The sequence below is a fragment of the Lepisma saccharinum genome, chromosome 17 (assembly GCF_977018435.1).
Source record: "Lepisma saccharinum chromosome 17, izLepSacc3.1, whole genome shotgun sequence".
Lineage (NCBI taxonomy): Eukaryota > Metazoa > Arthropoda > Insecta > Zygentoma > Lepismatidae > Lepisma > Lepisma saccharinum.
In genome coordinates, this window is record NC_139245.1 from 17,074,244 (window position 1) to 17,099,881 (window position 25,638).

Here is a 25,638-nt window from a genome sequence, read left to right on the forward strand (position 1 = left end):
GTTCAGTGAATTTTTATTTGACTTTTTTTTTCTTTCGCGTATGGCATGGAGAAAGGTATCTACTTCATTTTCACATCAAAAATTCAGATTCGGCAATTTCCTTTACCGGTAAAGGAAAATGGAGAGGAAGAAAATATAATCTCGCTAACGGCGACGAGAATGAACTGTTAGCAAGAAGAACATCGGAGCACCGATGTCTCCGCTCTTGCGATTTTGTTTCATGCCTTTCGCCGGGTTATCCATCATAATTACCGCCTCGTAATAGAATTTTCAGTCCGGAATCTCATTCATTATTGAACCGGTTATCTTAGGAAATGCATTTTCACCTTTACTCCCCCGTCTCTCGCTTTTCAGCTTCTAATATGCTCTTTCTCTCTCTCTCGTTTCAGGTACGTTGGCTTCCGACTCGCATCTCGACTTGGTGATGGAAAGAAAGAGGCGGTATGTAGGTGGTCGAGTCACGCACGCAACCTCCCCTTCCCACGCACACGCTTCCGCCCCCTAGGAAGGTAGGTTGTTTGGTTTATCATCATGCAGAGGGCTACATATCGACTTGTCCGGCCGGTGGCTTTCTGTCGGAGAAGGGATGATGAATTGCTGATACAAGAACTTGGCGAGAGCCGTGGACCGTAAATTTTCACCCCCTTTTCCCCCTAGGAGCAGGAAAACGAAGCACAAATCGAAAAAACACCTCTTGTTCCAGCCGTGTGCAAAAGATGGCATAAGTTTGCCTAAAGTTATGCTTAATAAATCCTCATCGTTCCCATTGAAAGTCAGGGGGAGTTCGACTCTGTGGCAGGGGAATCTTGTCATTGATTTAGGACATCTTCCTGTATCCCGATCGATATTATTTCGCCCCATTTCTTGAAGTTTCTTTGATCTCTCAATATTACCGCGTTTCTCCTCTCCCTCCACTGTGACAGCATGTTTACTGACGAATAATAAAAATGGCAGGTCGACCCTCGCTCAATATATCTATCCTCCTTTGCATGCTGGAGAGGTACCGCTGGGGTACTAAAGCATAATATAGTGGAAGGAACTAGTGTTATCATCCAGCACCTTAGGTTTCTTAGAGCTCCGAAGAGAATGTTTGTATTTTTTTTTTTTTTTTTTGTAAAGAGTGTAGAATGGACAATAACGGGGTTATAAAGGTGTCCGGGTAAATATCTACCAATAAGAAATTAAATTATCTCGGCAATCAATAGTGATAGGATCGTCCGGTTTCGTTTGTCTGAAAGAGAAACTCAACAAGCTTTCTCACCAACACAAAATATTAAATGCACTCACCTTAATAGATCGCCACGTGTGCTCCTTTGGTTGCTTGACAGACATCAAAGCGGTACTCAACCTCCCTCCAGGTGTTTTGTAACATTTGATTCACATGCAGCGATAATTCTTTGCCGAAGATCGTCCAAGTCTTGTTTGTACTGGTGTCTGTACTGTATCAGTCTTGATATACCCCCATAGAAAGAAGTTAGTGGCGTCAAATCAGGAGACCTCGGGGGCCATTGAATAGGTCCTTCCCTTCCAATCCAGTTCTGTGGGAAATGGTGATCGAGGAAGTTTCTGACATTCCGTGCGTAATGCGGAGGAGCCCCGTCCTGTTGAAATGTGTATCCATGTGGTAAACGGTGTACATCATAATGTTCCAACATTTCCAAGTAGGTGTTTCCTGTAACTGTATCCTCTTCAAAGAAAAAAGGCCCGATAACAGAATCATAAGTCAACGCACACCACACATTTAATTTGGGAATTTCCCTTTCATGTTCTACCACGAAGTGGGGATTTTCCTCACCCCATATCCTGCAATTATGTCTATTCACTTTATCTGATGTATGGAAAGTGGCTTCGTCAGAAAATGCTAAACGTTTTAGGAATTCATTGTCTTCATCAATGCGTGATAACATTTCATTAGCGAACTCCTTCCTTCGAGGTCTGTCATTATGATTAATTTTTTGAACGAGCTATATCTTGTAAGCTCCAAGCCGCAACCTTTTGTGTACAATGTCATGCACAGTTGGTCGAGGGATTTGAAGTTGTGTACTCGCCCGTCTAATCGATGTTCGTGGGCTGCGTTGAAAAGCTTCCCGAATTGCCTCCCATTTTTGCTTCACTCACACGTTTCGTGCCACTGCCTTCCTTCCGCAACACAGAACCCGTTTCCAACAATTGTTAATGCCATCGAACAATGGAATGACGCTCTGGTGGTTCCTGTCAATATTGTTGTCTGAATTTTCCCTGTACGATAACTGGAGACTTGAATTCAGCAAACCAAAAACAGCACTCAACTTTCTGACGCACTGTAAATGAAGCTATTTTGCTCACTTGTAAACAAACGCGAAGCGAATGCGCTCTAGCAATGTTCCCACCTTCCACCTCTTGGTGATAAAACTTGTTGAGTTTCTCTTTCAGACAAACAAAACCGGACGATCCTATTACTATTGGTTGCCGAGATAATTTAATTTCTTATTGGTAGATATTTATCCTGACACATTGTATTTCCTTCATGTCTAGGCACTGGCGTACGCAGGGGGAAGCTGATGGGGCTACAGCCGCTCCGAAATTTTAAGAATAGCAAAATTATCAAATGAAAACAGGTAAGAACTCGAAAAAAAAGTAGTAAGTGCCCCTCCCCCTTCTTTGAAATAACCGCCGATTACCATTTTTGTCTTCGAACAACTTTTAAAATGGTGATTAGGAAATATTTTATAGTGCATCCCGCTTTCCCTAAAACGCAGCTACGTTATATTCACCTTTACAGTTCCAACCCCCTCCGAAATAAAATCCTGCGTACGCTAGTGTGTCTAGTTCATGGTTTTTCATAGATATTAGGCATTTTTGTTCTCTGTTGTCTCATCAACTTAGAGTAGCATATGGATTGTAAAGCTTCTTGGTATCAGTTTAATTCATAATTTTGATAACGTTCGACTATGTTATCGTGGACGGATTTTTGCACCGATTCTGTGGCAGAGAGAGTCAAGTGGAGTACTTTCGATCTCGCCATCGAAGATCCCGGGATCAAATCCCGGTCGGCATGGGTGGCCTTTGTGAGTGTCTTTTGATCGATTTGATCTAACCATCACTCATCCTTACCGTCGCGATTGGTCAAAAGTGGCAGGAAAGCGAGGCTAGATAACAAAAATACAAGTACACGAATTTTTCAAGTCACGAAGTTATCAATAGCCGGTTATTTCTTCTAACTTTGCTACTACCGTGATGGTTATATTGCTTCGTCTAGCATGCGGCGTCATCTTTGATCTTGACATAATCTTAACCTTCTCCTACAATCGGTGTTGTGAAGCGAAAGAGTACTTCACCTTGCTTCTCAATAAAGCATTGAAACATATTTCGAAAATTCATTTCTAAGATTACTAATATGTGCAATGGGCTAATGGCATGCACCCTGAGTACGATTGCCCCCTTCAGAAATTAGTCAAATTGCGACTCGTTAGTAACCCAGAATACCAACGTAAGGGATAGGGCGAGACGTTTGATGCTAGAGGTAATTAATAGGGAACGAAACTTTAGGTAAATAAATGTTTTTTTCTGCGATAGACCCCCTCGTTTTTGCCAAAATTCTGATCATAACCTTACATGTCAACACAGCAAATTTTATTTGACATAAAAACACATTTTTCAGTTTTCTGTATGTAAATACATATTTTGCGAATTTTCATTTTAAATACATAAAATCATCGCGCATTGACTTCAGCTACCTCGAAATCCTCGAAGGAAAAATGTTTATTCTCCGCACCTCTTCCATATCGAGAGTGTTAGGTTTGTTTTGTCTTTGAACACGCTCGCTGGCAGAATTCTGGCGCCTCGCCTACGATCCTACTGGGGAAAATATTACCCCCACTGGATCTAACGCACAAATGCTAATGTCTAAATGTACAGAAATTTTTGGGAAAAACCAAGGTTTTCAAACTTTGTACCAAATTGCACGTGTTTTGGAAGGTGTTTTACAAAACGTCAGTGTTAGTGACATTTCGTGTTTCAAATATGCAAGAATTGTTTCTTGTCACGTGGAGCGATCTTTCTCACAATATAAGATCCTTTTTAGAGATAATCGTCACAGATTTACAATGGAGAATTTGGAAAATAACTATTGTGATCCACTGCAATTCTTCCAAAAAATAGCTCGCGAAGAGGTAAGCATTTAGAAACTGATTTCAGGTGTTTAAAATGCATGTAATATTTTGTTTTTGTTACAAAATGTTTTTATTTTTGTCACATATTTTGCTGCTTTTATCACACATTTTCAACATTTATGACATAAAAAATAAATATTTCTGAGTTTTTAGTACATAAAGTTCCGTTCCCTAGTAATTAATTTCAATTTGCTGTAAATATAGCCGGAACCAAGTATGTAACAAAAACCATCAAGCCATTAAATCCTGCACAATTAGGATGTACCTTTATCAACAGCAGCCATAAAATTGACACAAGTTCAGACATGCTACCGCTAGATAACAGCACTGGATAGAGTTCACTCTTGAGTATAGAGTTGCTCTAATTTCTCATGTCTCATTGCTTCTCTTCTCTCTCCCTTACACTCTCCCTTACACATATGGAGATTACGGGGATTAAATATTGTAAGTGACATTTTGGTCTTTATTGAGTTTATTAAGCAGAAATCAAAATGTATGCTGTAGATGAATTTTTTTCGTGTTGTGTTTACCAATCTCAGAAACGTTCAATAAGTCCAAAGGAAATTTCATGTCATTTAAATTACACGCGAAAAGTGAAGGATGATTTTTTTTTACTTCTGAACTCAATAATGACTAAAATGAAAATGTAACTTGTTTTACTCCCGAACCCTTCACATTATATATATATATATATATATATATATATAAACAGTAAACCATTTCTTCACCACACCTATACTTGCGCTTTTTCTAGTCATAACTGGCTACCAATCCTCCACATCCGCACTATAATTTTACATAGTGTGAAAAGTAGTAATTTCTTCTAGTGCATGGCAATATTCGTTCTTTACTGCGTAATTTATTTATGGCTCAGTTTTATGGAAAGAATCGAACTAATTGGAGTTGTAAAGCGCTTAATGAGCTCCCACCGGAATCGAACTCGTGCTCCTAAATTCGATTTTTTTTTTATCGTATTAGAGAAAATATTAAACTTCGTTGTTCATCACTGATTGCAGTATTAAATCTTGTTGTTTTCATCCCAAAGGACTCTGCTGCACAATATAGGAACAATTGTAGCAAGTGATGAAAGGGCCTTGCCGATAGCTTAGTGGTTAACGTCGTTTTGGGATCAGTGACACTTGATTCGATTCACGGTGGGAGGAGGTATTTTCATTTGCTCATCCCTCTGCAAACTGTAGTCCAGTTCGTACACTACCAGAACGCAAAGTGGACAAACTTTATTATGTACTGTAAAGGGAGAAAGAGTTTTCTCGGTCAACGCCAGAAATCAGCGGGTTCAACTGCACACGTGGTTCTGCACGTTGAAGTTTCCGGAAGGACCACCCACAAGTCTGAATGCTGGCGGACACACAGTCATACAAAGGCAACTGGCAAAAACAGAAGTACGCTTGGCAACGTTGCTTCGGGAGAGCGATGTGATCCCTTCAGGTTTTACTTCGCAACTGAGTTTGTTGACACCCATCGGACCACACGCCCCCGAAAAGGATTGGGGGACAGGACGCGCCAGAAATAACCATCAGGGTCAGTTAAAGTACCTATTTTTTATGTCACTTTTCTTTTTCTTATTTTTGCAACTTGTAGTAGAAATGAATGGTAGAATGCTAATTTTTATTCATACGGTTTCACGTAGACGGTTATCGGAATCGATTTTCTCAGTGAAGATTATTAGAATCGTGGAATAAATATGATTAAGTACGAAGGATGTCAAACAAAATAAGTTTCCTAGGAGCTAGCATTTCGTATTTTTCATTGTGTGCTAGGTTCATCTTTCGGGCCAATAACAGTGAGTACACTCTGTCCCGGAAATCGCTGTAGCAAGTGGACGAAAACAAGTCCTCTGCGCAAGTAGGACTCGGAGAAGGCTCGACCAACGAACACGAGAGAGGAAAAGTGAGTCCATGGAGGGACAGCTTCCAGCCGTTTGCTGCAGCGCGGACTGGTTTTTCCTCCCACTCGCTTTCTCCCCTTCTCTACCGTTATGCGCGGCCTTGCTCCACAGATTCCCGAGACATGGTATAGATATGGCTCTGAAATGATTCTGGAAGGACTACATTGGATTTCATCAATAATGATCATTGGTCCCTTCCATTAGGAGACTGTAGTTGCTAATCAAATTAGTGTCATACATCTGCACAACCCCACATGAACATCTCTTGAAGGTGACACGCGTCTAACGTAATCATTCCTTCTATGCTGTTAACTCCATATGCCATTCAGAGTAATCTTTGGGAGCTATCATTCACCCTGCTTAGTAAGAAGAAATTAAACCCATTGTTCACTTGTTAGACCAGTGAAAGTGTTTTAAACATGTAACATATACTTTCTCCTTCACTTTCTTCTTCTGTAGTCGTGAAGTGTTTAATCTAGCATTGGAATATTTATGTGGAAACAGCTCACTACCTAACGAACAGTTTTTGCTGAAATAACCTCCTGCATACATTGTTTTGATGAAAAATTCATGAGCCCCTGTACAGATTCAGCAGCGGAAGTTATCTCGCTTAAAAGTTCCCAATTTTTACTTGCAGAGTAAGTTCCGAGATCTCTGTAAAGGTGAGGGGATTTCCCGTGTTCTTAGTCAAACAATCAATTTAGAAATTGACCACTTGAGGATTTTGCCTACTCGAGCTCCGTGGCCGCAGTTCTTAAAATAAGCTTCTCCGCTATCTTGCCGGAGTGGTAATTGACGCTAGTCCTTTCCCACTTCTCTCTCCTGTATCCTGTTGTTATGGCTTACAGATTCCAGGAGAAACACTTGCGGAATTTCTCATGGGATTTCAGAGCTGTTAACTAGGAAGGAACCGGGAAAAATAGCGAGGCCTTTGGCTTGCTCCTGGAACAACCGCTGACCTCGGAGTGACCACTTCAGGGACCTTTGCGGTCATGCGTCTGTGGTTCCCTTCGTTCCGCGTTTACGCAGACCTCCTTGAATCAGAAATCAAAAGCTGTTTTTTGTGAGAGTTGTTCCTTGCTTTCTGGAGAAGCTGCTTTGTTTCTTTCGCTCTCTCTCTCGAAGGAATTCCTTTTTAAATTATTGAAGCTCGATGCTGTACGTGTTGTAATACATTTAATGGCTCCCTGTACTCTGCAGTGCATTAAAGCTATGGCATTCTGGCTGTGGTCCATGTCTCTTGGGCTGCAAGTAGCGAAGATGGTGCTCGAGAAAGACACACATCCTTATGAAGTGGTCTAGAAGGCAGTAACGAACTGTATTTGGTGATGACGTCTACAATAGAATAGTAAAACACAAAATCTCTGCGATCATTAGTAAATTGATTACAACTTTGCTCATTCTAGGTATCAAAGTAAATTACAAGTTTTCATATCGAATTCAATGGAGCTGAACTCCCTTTCAAAAATTTGTCTAAAACTAAAAATTCCATCACGCGTTTGCTACAAGTTGAGGTCCAATAAGGACATTAGCAAACGTGTAGATCCAAGCACGGTAACCTTCCTATACTGCAAGAATGAAGTTCTTGGTGGATTTAGCAGGAATTTTAAAGTTAGGGAAGATGCTGTGGGTATGTTAGGTTTTCATATCTAGCATCAGTACTTTCTATTCTTCCATGTTGCTATAGATTTTTTATAATATAATCTTTACTCCCAGGAATATTGATGTTCTACTGGATATGCACATGGATCACCTACGTACCATTCTTTTAAAAATACATTCTGAAGCTTCTCTGTCGTTTACTCAACCTATCATAGGGTAAGAAACGAAACTCTTATAGCCTTCCTGCCTACAAGAACAGACCACGTAAGTGCATCAGTAACGACGTCCACGTCGGGAAACAGAGTTACTTATGTCTAATTCCACATAACAGATAACTATTTGAGAAATATTACTTGATTATCTTAGATTATCTGCTTTTACTTGTAACTGTTAATCGCTACAAGAAGACATACATTGTGGAAGTTACGTGAAAGCAACATTTTTTTATGAAAATAAATTTGTTATTGCAACATGAAGCTAGCTAGATAAGAGTTCCTATATCTATACCGCTATACCTAATCCAAGTATTCATGACACGGGCAAAATACATAATAGAAAATCAGTCGAGTCGCCCGAGTTAATAATAACAATGTGTAAATCAAATTGAAATATTATCCAAGGTTTTACATCTTCTTCCTCGCTCCCTTCACAAACGGTCAAATTCAGAATACAGTATCACTGTATAAATGAATGAAACGTGTCTTAAGGAATATTCATGTGGGACCAGACGCGAATTCCCTCTAGTCCGAGAACAAAATACCTCTAATAGTTCATTCATGTACCATAAGGATGCGAGTTAGGTATCTATCAAAGAAACTCAAAAGATGGCATAAATTCATGTACAGTCACCGTCAATAAAAATGGGACACCTAGATCCTGAAATAGTCGCTCCCCTGCAAGGCGTTATGTGTGTTGCCTACCTATACGGCGATAAGTGGATTTTAATAACGAATTTTCAATAGCAACTTCTACCATCGCCGTAGAGTTAGGTAATACATATAATGCCTTGCAGGGAAGCGAATATTTCAAGAACTAGGTTTAATGCCGGTGACTGTACATACCATGCATTATTTAGTCAACGCACATTTCTGGCTGCATCGATTCCATGGAAAGTCAATGAGGTCGCTGCAACTCAGAATTTCACGTGACTGTACAATATACGAACGCTTCTTCCGCGCATTTCGTCGATTTCTCTTATGCTAGGAGATCGATTTTTGCAATATTCTTTTATGTCATATGCCACTAGTTGTTACGCATTGGTTGCCACGCAACAGGCTTTTAAAAATGGCTTTTTACAAAGATTTTTTTTTTTTTGCCCGAGTACTTAAGTTGAAACGGTTCGGTAATAGTGGTATTAAAGCATTCTCGACTTCCTTAGTGAAGCTAATATCTAATGCATTGTCGACATTTCAATACTAACTTGAATGATTTAAAAGTTAATTTTGATATGTCAGTAATGGTATCGCGGTTGGGGATTCCTGTGTGATCTTTGGCGAAGTAATGAGTTGCATATTTTCTTCCTCATTTTTTTTATAATAGATATATATATACACACACATATTGAAGTGTAAACCATACTTTTTGTTAAGTCAAAAAGAGTTGACGTTCCTGCTGAATTACTTGAATTCGACACAACCGAATTCTTAGTCGCTTAGATTACTGAATTTAAGAAAGAACATCAAGTTCAATTGTACTCGAACAATGATTTTAAGGTTACGTTCAATACGCCTTACGGTTTAGTGCACTTTGTACCCGAGTGGCCTCCCCGATGGCGTTTTGGTAATGTCTACGCCTTGTAATCAAGGGGTCCTGGGGTTCAATACCCGGTGGTGATGCATAGTTTTACGGATCCCACTTTAAAACTTTGTCTCGTCCCTATTAACCTTTCTGTGCATAAAGTGGAATTAACAAAGTAAAACTCTTCGCACCTGAGCCGAAGTGAAAGTGTGTTTTCCGATGTGGGATTTTGGGGAAGGAAAATACGACTGAAATTAGATGAAAAAATGCCCTACCCCTGGCAATGATGATGAATAATGAATGGTGCTATTCTCACTACGGGTGACGTGCAACGTAGAAATTGAGTTGCACCTCTTTTTTATCTTTGATTTTCAAATACACTTGTTGCAAGGTTCGCATTTCAGAATAGTTGATTCGCTCCCTATCGAATATAGTAGACGAAATGGCATTCCTACGTCATTTTCGCATCCTGCTGTATACATCAAACATGCAAAGCACCCAGCACTCAGGGGAATTAGAGCTGCCCGTCACTTTTTTTTCCACTTGTCAGTCCGTCACAGCAGGCCTGCATTAGTTCTTTGATTTGTTCCAGTGGATTCACGAATGTGTGAGCTAGATATATGTAGATATGGACAGAATACTATTAGGCAAAGGGATACATTTTAATACTAAAATGATTTCCATTATTAATACATTTTCGGACCTGAATAATTCCATTTTTTCAATCTTGTACGTCCAAATGCGCATATGGATTTATGAGAAAAGATTCCATATTTATGTTAATCCACTACACTGATCATCGTGAGAACGTATTTTTGTTATTATTATTATTGTTGTTGAACCTTTAGCTTTACGGTTGTTCATAATCGTTCCTAAAATACAGGAATACACATTTCCCTAATTTCTAACCGTTAAGGATTAAGATTGTAAACTGCAGAGTAGAACAGATGGAGATGTATCACAATATCAATTCAACTTGTTATTTAACTTTCCGTACATCGAAGTTGCAAGTATGATTATTGTATATTTTTAACCATACGTCTAACTATAAAAACTTAAACACTTTATTTATAATGTGATGTAAACTTTAGTGTTACTAACCTTAAATATTAGTTCCTGTTTGACATTTGTGATCCGGTTCAGATCCAGAGAGGGAATTATGAGTTAAAAGACTCGTATTGAACGGTGTTTCAATTCCTAATTGAATGCTTTCAATTAGATACCCGTTAGTAGCACGCATTTATACCATGGTTACCGCAATATATCAGTAGTAATTGTGAGAGCCGTCCTGGGTTCGATACCTAACATTGAAAAAAATTGCCAAACTAACGAGGCTCTGGTGCTTGAACTTTCAGCCAGAATAATGCTTTCTAGGAATTGTGTCGTCCATACGTGTTTGTGGCTCTCCCTCTACCCATCTCATTTATTTCATCTCCATCGTCGCGATAGCCAAGAGTGGCCGTAAAATATCCCAATTCAATAAGCCCATTAATATTCAATGTTCACTAATTTTGTTAGTGTTAAAGCTCTTCTTACTTTTCACGCTTTGTAATTTTCACGCTATCCTTGCTACAAGGTACTTATCCTTGGAGCCATAGTTGGATGTGGATGGTTGTAACATTAGGTAAAATTAAACGTTAAACGAATCACCTTCTGCATTTCACCGTGCCACGAAAGCACATGGGGGAGAGGTGAAAATAGGGACCTACACATCCTTGATCTCTAGCATAGTGAAGGTGAGTGATCAGCACCACACCTCGACCATCTTTACCGCCCAGCATTACTTCCAGGTACCCTCTATGCAGAGAAGTCGTCACTCACTCTGGTGATCGAACCCTGGTCTCCCGCGTCGTAGCTAAGACCCCATTGTAGTAGCTCCCTGCACGCGATAAGATAACATGTGGAGAACTGTTGTATTACCAGAAATAGACATATGCATGGATGAATAGTTTCCATTTTCCCCAAGAGGTATGACGCAGAACTATCTTTCCTTCTCTGAACGTAGCCTAGAAACATTTCCCGGTGCTTTCGCCGACATGATATTATCTGCTAAAATTTACCCAGCATCCTCGTTAAAATGGGACGAGCAAGCTTGGTTGCTTTCCGTTATTAGGAAAAGTTCCCGGCCGCATTGTGTGGTCCATCCCTTTTGGTCCTCGTGTTAATTCCTCGCCGCCGTAGAGATAGCGGACCGGGATTCCCGCGCGGTGGCCAGCCCCGACCGCACTTAATTCCATTGTTCGTGAATAATGTTGTTTGCTCTGCTCTGAATCACACGTCACCGCCAGCCACTTGCCACCCCCCACCCTCTCCCTCTTTCCTCGGCGCCGTCTTCACCCTCGCGCGTCATAATCTAGCGGACGGGATGGGATTTAAGACGGGCATTAAGACTGGTTTGCGACGTCCGAGATGATGCCAGCCTCGGAAACGAACAGCGTCTTCGCAGGCAAGCGAGTGGCGCACACAATGGCGAGATTATGAAGCTCCATCTTCATTGAAACGGAATCCAACATGTGCTTGAATACGTTTCGTTCTTGTCAAGATTTTTTTGTGTGTTTGTGCCTTGATGAGACAGTAGAAAATATATATATTATTTAATGTGCAGCGGGTTATGGTTCAGCCATAACATATTTACAGTTATATAGAATAAAATATTAACATTAAACAATAAACCGCACTAATAAATGTTAGTTTACCAAACTATTAACTCGATTATGTTTTCAGTTCCTTTTTTATAAACACGAAAGTTATATGATGAGAACATTAATGATTCTCTCGGGCTATCGACCTGGTGAGTTGTGGAAAGGTTTTCAAGCTTTCGAGTTAACGCCACTCTCATCTCCAAGGTAGAAGACATCTGCTTTGACTTCTACCCTGAAGATGAGAGTGACGTTAGCTATCGAAAGCTCTGAAACATTGCCGCAACTCACCTGGTTCATAGCCCGGGAGAATGCTTTCATCATGCGTCGCCAGGAAAGCTTCAAGACCCACTACGAAAGCTATCATTTCCGCTCAGAAAGAACCATTTTTACAAATCCAAAAGTGGAAAGGGATTTTTATTGCTGTGCTCATGTACGGTCAAGGACACTTCTGCGTGGTAGTGATCGTATTGAAAGTCAGTGGAGTTTGTTACAAACTGGAAGAGTCCGTGAGTGTACATTTAGTAAATCAAACTCCCCATTCTCCGGGTATGTCCTAATGCGTGCTTATGGCATATTTGTATATTGTATTTATTTTTCCGTAGTTTTATTCTTCTCGAATGTGCCGATTATACTCACCTTAGACTGTATTTTAACCTTCCCAACGATTTGTCATCAATGCTAGGTGAGAATGGCAGTGTTTTAGCCAATGCTTTTAGATTTTTGAGAAGAGTAGGCCTCTTCCACTGTTCCTGACGTAGTTTTTAATCCATCCTTACCTTTTTAATGTGTTGTGTTTGTCTATTTACAACTTGCATTTTTAAAACTTTCTCAAGGGACTCTTGAAGGGTGGAAAATGGCCAAACGTGCCGAGGCACTCAGCACTTTTAAATCAATCAATCAATCCGTAGTTTTATTATTTTTTGTTACTGTGTTATTTGATATGAATTAATGATTGTAGGTGTATTACTATAGTACACTAGCTGATTACCCGGCGTTGCCCGGGTATTTATTTATCCCAATCTTGTATTAGGAAAATAATGAATTACAACTATAGTGTAAAATGTAACTAATTTTAAATGTGATCGTGAATGTCACCAGTTAACTTAGCGACTCCGAAAACTATAGATTTGGACACTAATGTAGGTCATTTGTGGCATTTTATTTTTCACCCCCTCTCACCCGTCATGCCGATAGATGATGGTACTTGAAGTTCAACCGCATTGGGATGTCACGAAAACTATGGATTCCGTTCGCAACACAGCCTGAATGTTAGACAACCCGAGAAACACTGTCGTTGTGCGGATTGCATAGAGTCACGGATGTTTGTGCGGAATTTAATATCTGTGGTTCTCGATTATTTTTACATTTCACCCCTTCCCACCCCACCCCTGGGGTTGCCAGGGGTGTCTTACCCCCACAGTATTTATTTCCAAATTGCAAGTGATGAAGTGATACGTGTACCAAGTTTGGTTGAAATTGCTCCAGGCGGTCGAGAGTTATGCCGTAACAAACAAATACACACACACACACATACATCCATTTATACACACACACACACACACACACACACACACACACACATACATATATATATATATAGATAGATATATATAGATATATATATATATAGATAGATAGATAGATAGGAGATTATTTAGCATTAATCGACACTTCTTGATGAAAAAAATATTACTATCACCTTGCAGCATCTGCATACGGATATGGCATATAATCAATTTCGGTTCGGTCTTGGTTCTGCGTCACTGACCACAAATCCCCGATCAGTCACTGTGGTTTACTGATTTGCATTGCGCATTCCTAAGTAAGGGTTCCTAGCTATGGGCGTGGGTTTGTGTTGGACCTTCCTTTGCGTCCATTTGTGACCATTATTGTCACTGTGCACTTGGGTATCTAATAAATTCACTTTTCCTAAAAAATAGTGGGTTGAGAACTGGAGACCTTAAAGGCCACTTAGCAGAAGCACATTTAACACACTCAAGTCCTCATGAACTGCAATGAAACAAATAAGGAAGAATTACTGTGTACTTGTTTTAGACCACTGCCTGTGTGTGTGTATTAATACAAATGTTGGAACATGCATGAGCAACGTTACTTATCCGAATAATATCCGTAATTTATTAAATCCGTGTAAGTGTCCATTATATGGGTAAATGTTTGTCCATTTGCGGTCTCAGGAATGTCGTTAACGTGGCTGCAGGTCATTTTACATTCTTGCCATGATAGTTGGCAGCGGATACCGAACAGTGATCATCTCCTGGTCTATGATGACAACTGGACGCTATTCCCGTGTGTATAAAATTGCATATGAGGCGTAACAACCATAACCGCACGCGCCGAATTGTTTTATTTGTTCCCCCTGCGTACCTTCCTCCGATCTGTGTGGTCATTTGCATGAACCAAATTAAGTAGGCCAGCTCCGTTGATATAGTAATGCGCATTTGCGGTTGCCGTTCCCTTCTACCGCTCGCGGGGGACGCCGTCCAATAGCTTCGCGGAGCATTAGCGGCGTTTTAATTCCGGTGCGTGCATGCGTGAGGGTGGACGTGCGTTAGCAATATGCTAAATGAATCCGTTGCACGACAATTTATATAAGTGCCATGCTATGTAGCCAAGCAGGCGGACTGACCGCTTCCTCATTTATTTAAACAATCGCATTAGTACGTGGCTTGTCTCCGTATGTGTGTCTTTCAGAGCGTGCGGGAGTGGAGAATGAACAAGCTTTCATCAGATTATGGTATTGTTTTTTCTTAGAATGTGTGGCGGTTGTCATAGTTTTGGCTGCGTTACTCTTCATCGTCCGTCATTTACTAGATTGTTTGCTGTGTTGATGAAATGCGTCTGGCATATGCATTTACTCTGGAACTAGAATCTATTTCCCTGACCATTCATGCCCCTCCAGGGATTTACGTGGATTTAGATACCGTTACTGCCCCTTCTCCGGGATCCTAAGAGCCAGAGGGAAAATTCTAGGGCAAGAGTATACTCATTACCAGACTATACCAATATGTACTTTAGTGGATCGGGTTAAATTACCAATCTCGTGCGTTATAAAAAGTATTGATCCGTTTGTCCAATTCAAGAATCGAACTTATTCATTACTCAGAAAGTAATGTCCGTACAGAGATAGAATTTCATGTACTGAAAGGCCAACACTAGATATTGCAATCTTAATATGTTAAAAAGAGTTCGTCCCCACTCACTGACTCAACGCATAGTCCAAACCCATAGACCTATAGAGTCGCCTTCCGCAACGGAGTGGTTAGCAAAGTGCACTACGACACTAGGAATCCCGGTCTTGCCATGGATGTTCTTTCTGAGTGTTCCGTTATCATTTTCATCGTAACAACGCTTATCCTCATCGTTGCGATTAGCCAAAAGGGGAAGGAAAGAGACACTAAATAACTAATATCAAATCTAATCAAACCGTGGACCTAGAAACTTGATAGTTTAGAGGTGTGTTAAACGTTAAGCACCTACTAAGAAGTAATTTTCCTAAATTCAACCTCTAAAGGGGATAAAGAGGTGTTGAACTTTTAAAAAAATGCTTTGATACGTTTACAGCCCAAACCCCTCGACTTAGAAACAAGAAAAAACTTGTAACAAAATTCCTCAACAGATGGTGCTGTGTATATCATATATCTCGATATGGTTGTGTTTTGAGGAAATCTCTATAAACGTCCTAATGATCACGCTTGTTATTCTCGTGAATTCTAATATATAATATCAACTGATATTATTCTAAACTAATGCTTCGTATTTATAGTTATGAATAGTAATTTCTGATACGTACTGACATTGTATTAAATTAATGCTTCATAATTGTGTGCTACTCGTGTAATCTGGCTTGGCTACGCAACTTCGTCCAGTTTGGGTTTAATTTCACAATTTGGTTTTGAATGATTAATTTCGACGTTTTCTATCATCTGATGAATGGTCAGTTCGTTCAAGAATCGATAACAACTGTAAAATCGATTGAGTAGTTTCTGATTAATATCCGTGGATCACAGAAAGCGTAGCGCAACTCCTGCCGCTAAAGAAATAAAATCTCAGTTGGGGGGGGGGGGGTACAAGTTTTCATACCTTTTCAATATGAACTCTCGGGTAACAGTCTTTATTTAAAATGGTTGTATAGAAATGTACAGGAGTGTTAAAGCTTTTCTTCCCTGAACCTTCTATCGGTTCACAAATAAACTCAGTGAAGTTATACTTTTGAAGTACATGAAGAGTTGATTAGGAACAGAATAACGCTGTAGTCAGACGATTTCATCCAAAGAAATGAGTCAACGTACCTTATGCTCAAAGCAAGTTTTATTGCTGCATACTGTTGGTGACTTTTTTCCTTCACAGTAATGTTTCTTGTAGTAAATTCTATGTTTTATATGCCGTTTAACTGAATTCTTAATGCACCAGTTTTATTTCAAGTCGACCACGACCTCACGGAGTATAATTTTCCGTGGAAACTCGTTCTGCCTTCATCTTCAAGCTGGTGCATTGTGTGTATGTAGGTAGTCCCCCCAATGACCACATAAAGCTATATGCTACTCTGAAATACTGCGTATAGGGAAGTACCAGTAAACAACTTGTCAGGTTTATTGTTAAAAAATTATCTGAAAGACAAGAGTGAGGTTTGTTGTGTAACAATGAAAAAATCTTCAAGTTTTGTTTTCATGCGCAATACTTTTTTAAACACGGTCATTGTGGTGCTGGTGTAGTGTTAAAGCAAATGACGACTTTCACATGTCCCCAGACCTTACACACCTAGACTTCCGCATTTGGAGCTTTGTGAAGGACAAAATCTAGATGCAGTGGATGCTACAGAATGTGCAACAGCTAAAGGAGAGAATGGGAGACTTCCTTGCTTTGGTGAACGAGGAGTGCTTACGGAAAGTGTGGTATGAACTCGAATTTCGATTGGATATGTGTGTCGCATAACTGGTAACATTTGTAGCCATTCATAGAATTTTGAAGTATTATTGATTGATACATAAGCATAACAAATATCATTATTGTATTCCATATAGTTTAGTCGAAATATATTCTTAAAGTTGTTTACTCTATCGTGATACACCCTGTATAATAAACCAAGTACACTGGTTAAATTGCAAACAATTCATCGTAACTCAGTCACCACTGTGTCGCCCCAGTCGAATCTGGTCATGCTTCCATTTGTAAAGCAGGAGCTCAACATCTGCGCGTGCTAGATATGCATACATTATCTGTGCCTTGCACGAAATTCGAACATTCTTGAATTAATCTGCAGTGTTTTAAGATAACAAAATTAATTATTATGTGATCTTTTTCGGCGTTGAAAAAATATTTTAAGATGGTATGTAATTTACAACTTTAATAATTTTATGTAAATGTTGTAAAAGCCTAAATTGCTTGATGTAATTATGTAGATCCATGGATACGTGTAAATATCGACCAGGTTTCCTTGGTATGTTGTAAACAACCACTCGGTATAAAAGGGGACCAGATTTCTGTATATTTCGGCTTTCTTACCCGATTGCTGGTATCGCAGATAAACCTCGTAGAGAGGTTGCCCCATGTCGGGCTCCAGCTTAGGCCTGAGCTAGTTTCTCATAAACCTGCTGCTTACTCTCTGGGTTCTTGCGATACCATCAAATCGTGAATAATCTTGGAAGGGTTGCCCGTTACAGATTTGCACGCAGATCTGCATCTGCAACCCAATCCAGGGTTGTCAGTGGATAGGTTTTATTGTAATTGTGCATAACAGATACTAAATCAAACTTTATTGGAAGAAAATACCATAACCTATCATTTCTAACTAAAGGAAAGGTTTAAATGTGACAGCAGTGACCAGTCAGGGCCGGTCATCTGTTTACCCTATTAGCTAACTGAGTCCGATTTGGGTAACCTATCTGTGAACATTCCCAGGCACTAGAGGACCAGCGTAGGTGCGTGTCGAATTTTACTTGCCATAGCTCTGAAGTTGCTAAGCTTCCAGAAGTACGTATACTGGAAAGCTAGAATGTGGAGGTACTATTCCAATAACGTGTTGTGGACTATATAGAGATGAGCAGTCTCAGTGGTTCCTTATAACAACGTAAGAGTTCCGAAGCAATTCAGCTTTTAGTATATCTTACCTGAAGTTTTTTTTTCTTCTTTGCTCATTCCCATTAAATGAATAGAATCAACGAGCCGCACAGCTGCTTTGTTGGATGGAGAAAAAGGTAAATTAAATTCACGTTTCAGCGCACTGCTATCTGCATCTCATAACCCGACTCCACCGTAACTTCCTTGGATGTATCAGAGGTATACGAGCCCTTTTATCCAGGTAATAACACATCTCACCCGCTCTTAAATCCTCCACTATCTTGGAAACCAGGCTCAAAATTGAAGAATTTATTTGTTTGTGTGTATGTGTGTGTGTGTGTGTGTGTGTGTGTGTGTGTGTGTGTGTGTGTGTGTGTGTGTGTGTGTGTGTGTGTGTGTGTGTGTGTGTGTGTGTGTGTGTGTGCACAGATGGTCGTTATATTTTTCATATGTGCTACGGAGAAAAGAGGAAAACTAGAATGTAATATCGCAGCGAGATAAAATGTTATTTTTCATGTTTTTTCTTCTTTTTAAATATTTCCGGTATCTTTCTTTGTAAAATCGCATTAAAATGCTTTTAATTGTTCTAGTGTCGAAATGGTGTTGGTTCATGGCAATTATTTATATCTCTAAACTTTAAAGGCAGTTCAGAGTTTTATACGATTTCGTGGCGAAAGTCCATGTTCTGATATGATTGGTCGATTGGTCTGGTTTATTTTACTTCGTATTTCTGCCACTTTTGGCTAATCGTGAAGATTAAAATGAGGAATGATATGATGAAATTGATGAAGGGATACTACTCACAAAGGACATCAATGTCCAAACCGGGATTCGAACCCGGGACCAGTTCATATTCGGAGGTTACAAGTACAAGTCCTGGAATCGGACCTCTCCTCTCCAGTCCCTTCTGTTCTTCTCTTCTCCTTCTCCTCTCACATCGCCTTCCCTACTTTACTCTCATCTTGTCTCCATCCCACTCTTCTCCACTCCTCTTTATCTCCTCTTCTGTCTTCGATTTACGACTCCACTGCACTCTTCTTCTCTTCTTTTCGTTCTCTTTCTCTCTCTATTACTCTACCCTGCACTCCCCTCTTCTCGTATCCTCCCCTCCTCTCCTCTCGTTTTCCTCCTATCTTCTCTTCTTTGCACCGTTTTCCTCATTTCTCCTCGAATCTTTTCCTTTCTTCTCACTACTTTTCCTCGTCTATCCTCTCTTTGTTCTCACCTCTACTTTTCCTCTTGTCATTTTGCTTTCTCTTCCTCCTCTCCTTTGTCACCTTTCGTTTCCTCTCACCTCTTGTTGCTTGTTTTTTATTTCTTTCGCATATTTCATAAATATCTATTGTGCATGTGGCAACCCTGAAATTGAGCCTAACTCTACACGCAACTCACCAATGCCTTGCGTAAATTGGGTTGCCTAGTTTAAAATGTCGTTGTCCTAAGACTTTTGAGAGACCAGTGAAGGCCGCGGACACGATCTGCGCGTGCCTTGCCACTTTTCGTCCATCGTCCTCTCATCTCTTCTCCGCGATTACCCGATGGTCACAGGTAAATGACGTTGTTAAAATCAGTCAACCAAATACCTCAGTAAGCTTTTTTTCCGATAGACTTCCTTCGGTATGTAACGTTTGAGCAGTTCGTTCTTAAGCACCCTGTACCTGTTGCACTAAATCCGCTTCTCCTCAAAAGAGGCCACACGTGCGCAGACATAGCGAGGACCGCGTCTTGCCTTTGCTCTGGAGTCGAAAGCGTCTTGGCATCCTTCCTATCCTGTTCGGTTCGAGATTCGCCGGTCCATTCCACGGCGAGCGTAAACATATATTTAAATCGCAGTTGTCGGCTCCGTCGCAATGGATCGTCGGGAAACTACCGGGTTACAGAGTACGATCCTCATCTCTCCTGTGGGTGGGTTTCCTCCTCAGATGTCTTCGGTAATTATGGATTTTCTTCTTCTTGGAAAATGAAAACGCATTCGTTCTTCCTACGCTTCCTCTACTAGGTAGTGAAATGCAAATGATGCGATGCGAAAGAATCCGAAATTGCTTCCTTATTTATGTCAACATAATGCTCAATGGTGTAAACATCCTCTTGCTGATGAGTGTATTTTGTACTTGGGGACGTAACATCTTTCCGCTCGTGGATAGTTGGATTTAATTAACTGAATCATTAATTACGAAATTGATAAAGTTGTAGTGTCTTGCTTGACTAATAAGAGGGAATTGTATTGAGGTGTTTTGTATCAATTTTTAAAGGGTTCAGGATCTGTGAAGGAACTATAATGTTCTTGATGTGATTATACTGTGTTAAAATTTATCGTAAATTTTATAGTATTCTACCGTTCAAATATAACAATCTGTCTGTTAATTTACAAAAACGGGCCACAACATTTTTTTTAAAAAAAATTGATTGATTTAGTTTACTTCACTTTTCTGCCACTTTTGGATAATCGCGAGATGAGGCTGAGGGATAACACGATGAAATTAATGAAGATACATTCACAAGAAACACCCTTGCCCAGGCCGGAATTCGAACCCGGGACCCGTGTCGTCGTAGCGCGCTGTGCTAACAACTCCGCCACGGAAGTCGGCCAGATACAGAGGAAGAGAAGCAGAGTTATAAAAGCACTGTACTCTGTCCCGGGTATTTTTGGAGCAGGCGAACGAAAACAATACACTGCGCAGGTAGTGACGCAAGACGGCTCTACCAATGAACACGTGAGAGGGAACGGGATTGCATGGAGGGAGGGTAACTGCAGTTACCAGGACTCGCAGCAGCGTGTACAGCTTCGATCTGCCCACTCGATGTCTCCCCTTCTCCACCGCTGTGCGCGGCTTTGCTCCGCAGATTCCGTGGATAGAGTGTAAATATAAACATCAAAGAACGGTAGAAGGAAATTATGAAGAATAACAGAATGAAGGAAAGAAATATGGAAACAGAGAAAAAGATTTATTGAAAAATATATGAAGTAAGGAAAAAATGTTTGAAATAAAAGTAGTCTTAGTACTTATAATGCAGAGTCCACCTGAAATCATTTCTCCCCCCTCTTCCCCAAACGAAGTACTCTGGCGACGCCACTGGAATGAACTCCCTTTGCCACACCGAACTAGACGAACAATGTTGTAAAATCCGGGAAAAGACGCTAAGTAACTTCTGAAAGCCAGTTACTCTCAGCCGCACCGCCATCACCACGGAAAAACCGCAAACCAAAGATCGCGTCCTACCACCGAGAAGACGTAGCCATGCGCTTCTGTTACTGGGTTACGCGTTCCGATGCCGTTTCAATGGAGACGACGTTGCGTTGCAGCCGTCCGGACGGAATTAAACAGCCAAGTTGACAAAAAACGAGCACTTAACGAAGGTGATTCCAAGACGAAAATAGCCAAGCAGGTCATACGGTACTCTGACTTGCAGGGGGTATTGGCAGGCAAGAGTTTCATGGGAGAGGACGTTACCTGGGTCGGGAATGCCTGATGAAGTCGTGCCCTGGCATACAATTTAAAGAACTACGCTATTTTTCACACGTAACTGGCCAGTAATGTGTTGATTGATATAGTGTTAGCTGTTGCATCCTTAACCTGGAACTTTAGTAGTATAAGAAGAAATGTGGCATCCTTTTTTAATAGAACTAAACATTTTTTCAAGGAAAAGTATCTTATTCACAGTTGCACTGTGTGAGCATGGCTTTCTGGTGTGCAATGACACCGAAATGTCAGCTTCCCTTCTACGTAGTACATCCTAGACTACAGACTAACGATGTTCTGGCGTCTCGACTCGCAGACAGTATACTCCTCTGTGGTGCTTTTGTAGGGTGTCCATAAATGTTTGTTAGCCAAAAGTGGTAGAAAAGCTAAGTAAGATATAACAAATCTCTCAATCATTCATTACCAATTCTATGCCTCTTTGAACATGTCAGGAAGCATGAAAATATGTGTAAGTTCCAAGCAAAACTGCCACTACTGTGTTGATACGTTCGGTGCTATTCAGCCAACGAGTGACATTTCGGGAGGTCAAGTGTTGAAATCTCGAGTACTTTCATTGGTTTTCCGCAAGCTCTCCGACTGAATGTAGAGACTGTTCCATTACGAAAGGCCATGTATGCTTACTCCTATTTCCTTATCCATGTCTGGACATGATTTTACCCGTTGTGTCTAGCCTAACCAATGAAAAGTTTGCCATTAAAGTTCACTTTAAGCTAGAATAGGCTGTCGGAATTGGATGTAGAGTTTAAATTGGAATCCGAAACACTGTACAGTGTGCGTCCACTGGTGTTCAATCCAGATCCCCTAAGGTCGACAGCGATAGATACCGCATTATCTGGGAGACGCTCCTAAGCAATGAACAGAATTGAATAAACTGTTAATAAACATACTGGTTATTCGTTGTAAGGAAATACATAGTTTGTTGATTGATTTGTTTACTTGACTTCGCTTTTTTAGTAAGCGTGAAGAGGATGAGCGATGATGAAATTGATGAATTGACACTCACAAAGGGCACCCACGCTCAAGTCTGGATTCGAACCCGGAACCATAAATATTTAGTGTTATCATTCCGAATCCAATGTCAATCGTATTGTTCGTATCCGAATGGTGAACAATTTGCCCTTGCAATCATGTCTAATAAGGTAAGTGGCCGTGGCAAGACATAGTTTATGATGTTCCTAAAGACAGTGATATGTTTCATTATCGAAACAAGAAATTACCCGCCGCATCACAGGAGTAGGATTGGTGTGACAACCTGATTTCCAAACACTTCAAATTGCATTTTCAAGAGAATGGAGTGTTCTTATCGCCTTGAGAAACCTGTGACACATGAATGACAATGACTTATCCAGGAGCAGATTTTTTTTCTTTTTTTTTAAAGGAGGGGGATTCCGTGCTTTTCGCAGCTGGAGCACATCTTGATTGCTTCTCGTGAGGCGCTGGAGAACTTTGGAACTGAGTTATCAAGTTCTTCCCTTTCCAGATATGAATACTGCCCCCCCCCCCCCCTCTTCTCGCTTTCTTGGGATTCCAACTTAGGGAAAACACTTGAAACTCTGTGCTGCCTTCCTTGACGTTCTCCCGCTTTCGCTAAGTCATTCTAATGGTGAAGGGGACCCCTAGGAGCATCCCGTGCGAGAAGAAATCTGCTCCAGGATTTGGGGAGGTATGCTGCGATTTTTCAGGTGCGTTCTCTACAAATTAATCACGACGGAAGATAAAATAGCGAGGGAGTTTTGCATGGAGAAAATGTAGAAGAATCTTCGACGTTTATGTAAAGGTGTCCCAAGGCTGAGAAATTGTTACGGAAAGCTCCAAGAGGGATGAATAGGCAAGCGGTTCCACGTTCGAATCCCTGTGGCGGGACAACGCACAGTGGTTCGTTGGTATTTGTGTATGTACTTGTTGTAATCAAGCGTTTCTTTTTTGCCACTTGGGCTAATCGCAGCGTCGAGGATGTGTGATGATTAGATGAAATTTATGAAAAGACAGTCACAAATGACACCGATGCTCAGGCCGGGATCCGAAACCGGAATCATCGGTGACGAGATCGCGTAACGCTCTCGGCCACCGAACCGGTTCACGGTGGTTTGAATTCCGCTACGATTGCTTCACAGGATGATGCGATTAGCCTATCACAATAGAGTGAACTTATGTGGATCTACTAATTGCTCTTTTAAAGTATCGCGTTTTTTTGCAAATTATACATCGTTTTGCCTTAATAACACGGACATTTCACAACGCTTAGAGGATATCCACTTAAACAACTTTCCCAAATATGTTTTGCGTGTTTGAGATCGCGTTTCAACACTTAATTTTTCTCCTGTACACATACGTGCAACCATGCTCACTAAACAAAAGTTTTCACTTTTATTTATATCTGTGCATTAGATTACCCCATAAATTCAATTTCAGCTCCAAATAATGCTACTTGATGCTCAATATCGTAACGCAACTCTAAAACTGCGTTGGGATCGAACCAAGAACCTCTAGATTGAATTGGGTGATGTACTTATTTCTCATTCATCTCTCAGATGGTTATCACTCCCTTAGCCTAAAGTATAATGTATGCGAAAGGTTACATTTAAAGAAATGACGATAGAAATTAACTTAAGTTAGATATGGGTTTTATACTCTGCATGACTGAACCGATATGGATTGGTTTAGAAAAGGATATTACTTGCCTTGCAAATAGATGAAGGTTGTTCCTACACTTATCCTCTCAAATGTCACTTGTCTGACCTCCCTGTCAGACATCGATTCAATCACTCACCATCGTCCAATAATAATCGTTCTCCACTTTGCTTCTCTCTCACAATCTGCAGACCTTACTCTCTCTCGTATTCTCGCCAACTGCTCTCGCTCCCTCACGATTCCAACGCTCATTCCATAGCCGTCTCTCAAGTCCCTCACCTAACGTTTGCCTAATTGCTTATCCGCATTCCTTTCTCTGCTTCCTGCTATGCTAAGACTTTATACATCTTACCCAATACCTTGGGTACGATACGATATGCAACTAGAAATCCTCCTATGTGCAATCTGATGAATAGTTACTGTAATAATTATACGGTGTGATTTCTTGGAAAATATCCTACCTTAGATTTGTGTGTTTTTCTGTATTACGATATGCAGAAAGATTTCTCTGCCCACTACACGTTGAATAATAATACAGCATTTTCCCTGATTTATGTCAATTTTTTAAGTTCTTCAAAGCTGCAGAGACGTTAGTTTCCTCCACAAATAGAATGACGCCAACCCTCTTTTCCTTTTGATACCAAGCACATTTCCCTGGGCCATACATTCACATGAAGAAGTCCTAGTTTTTTCGTAGCAATTTATCCCAGACAGATACACATACAGAACCTGGAAGCTTCCTGGAGAAATACTGTATCGGATTATAAATCTTCTGCTAATGTCTTTCCTCCAGCCGTCGCCATGGTGTGGGGCTAATCAGGGAATCAGTGACGCAAAACTTCACACTTGAAGTACGTGATGATGTACGGTGCGCCATTATGCATCTGCCAGTTCCCAAAATATGCTGATGGCGATATGAAGCACGGCTTCCTTCTTCCAATTCCCTCCCTTGAGGCTGTGTATTTATGTTGCCATTTACTATGTCCTGTTTATAGTGAGAGGAAGAAACGCAACCTTCAACCACATCGATTTCCGAGACGAACGATCTCTTCTGGTTACCTACTCCTGTATTTTTATTCGTACTTGTATCGAAGGTTGCTGGTGGTTTGTCGTTAGAAAAACGTGCAGTTTGGTTGGAGGCTAGGAAGATGATATACTCTATCCCCGGAATCTGTAGAGCAACACCGCGCGTAGCAGCAGAAAAGGGGCGAAACTCGAGTGAGCAGAGCGAAGCAGTACACGCTACTGCGTAGGCTGGTAACATCAGTCGCTTTCCGATCCACGCAATCCCGTTTCCTATCATGTGCTGATTGGTGGAGCCGTCTCGCGTCACTACTTGCGCAGAGACTTGTTTTCTCCAGAGATACATAAGACAGGGGATACACACTGTAGAAATAATTTTAAAA

General features: G+C 40.7%; 1 protein-coding gene across 3 annotated transcripts in view; it reads left to right on the forward strand.

Moving 5' to 3' along the window:
• The window catches only part of LOC146001554 (pseudouridylate synthase RPUSD2-like), a 1,108,196-nt gene that overhangs the window by 612,032 nt on the left and 470,526 nt on the right, over window positions 1–25,638 (forward strand). The gene's annotated exons all lie outside the window — the stretch shown is intronic.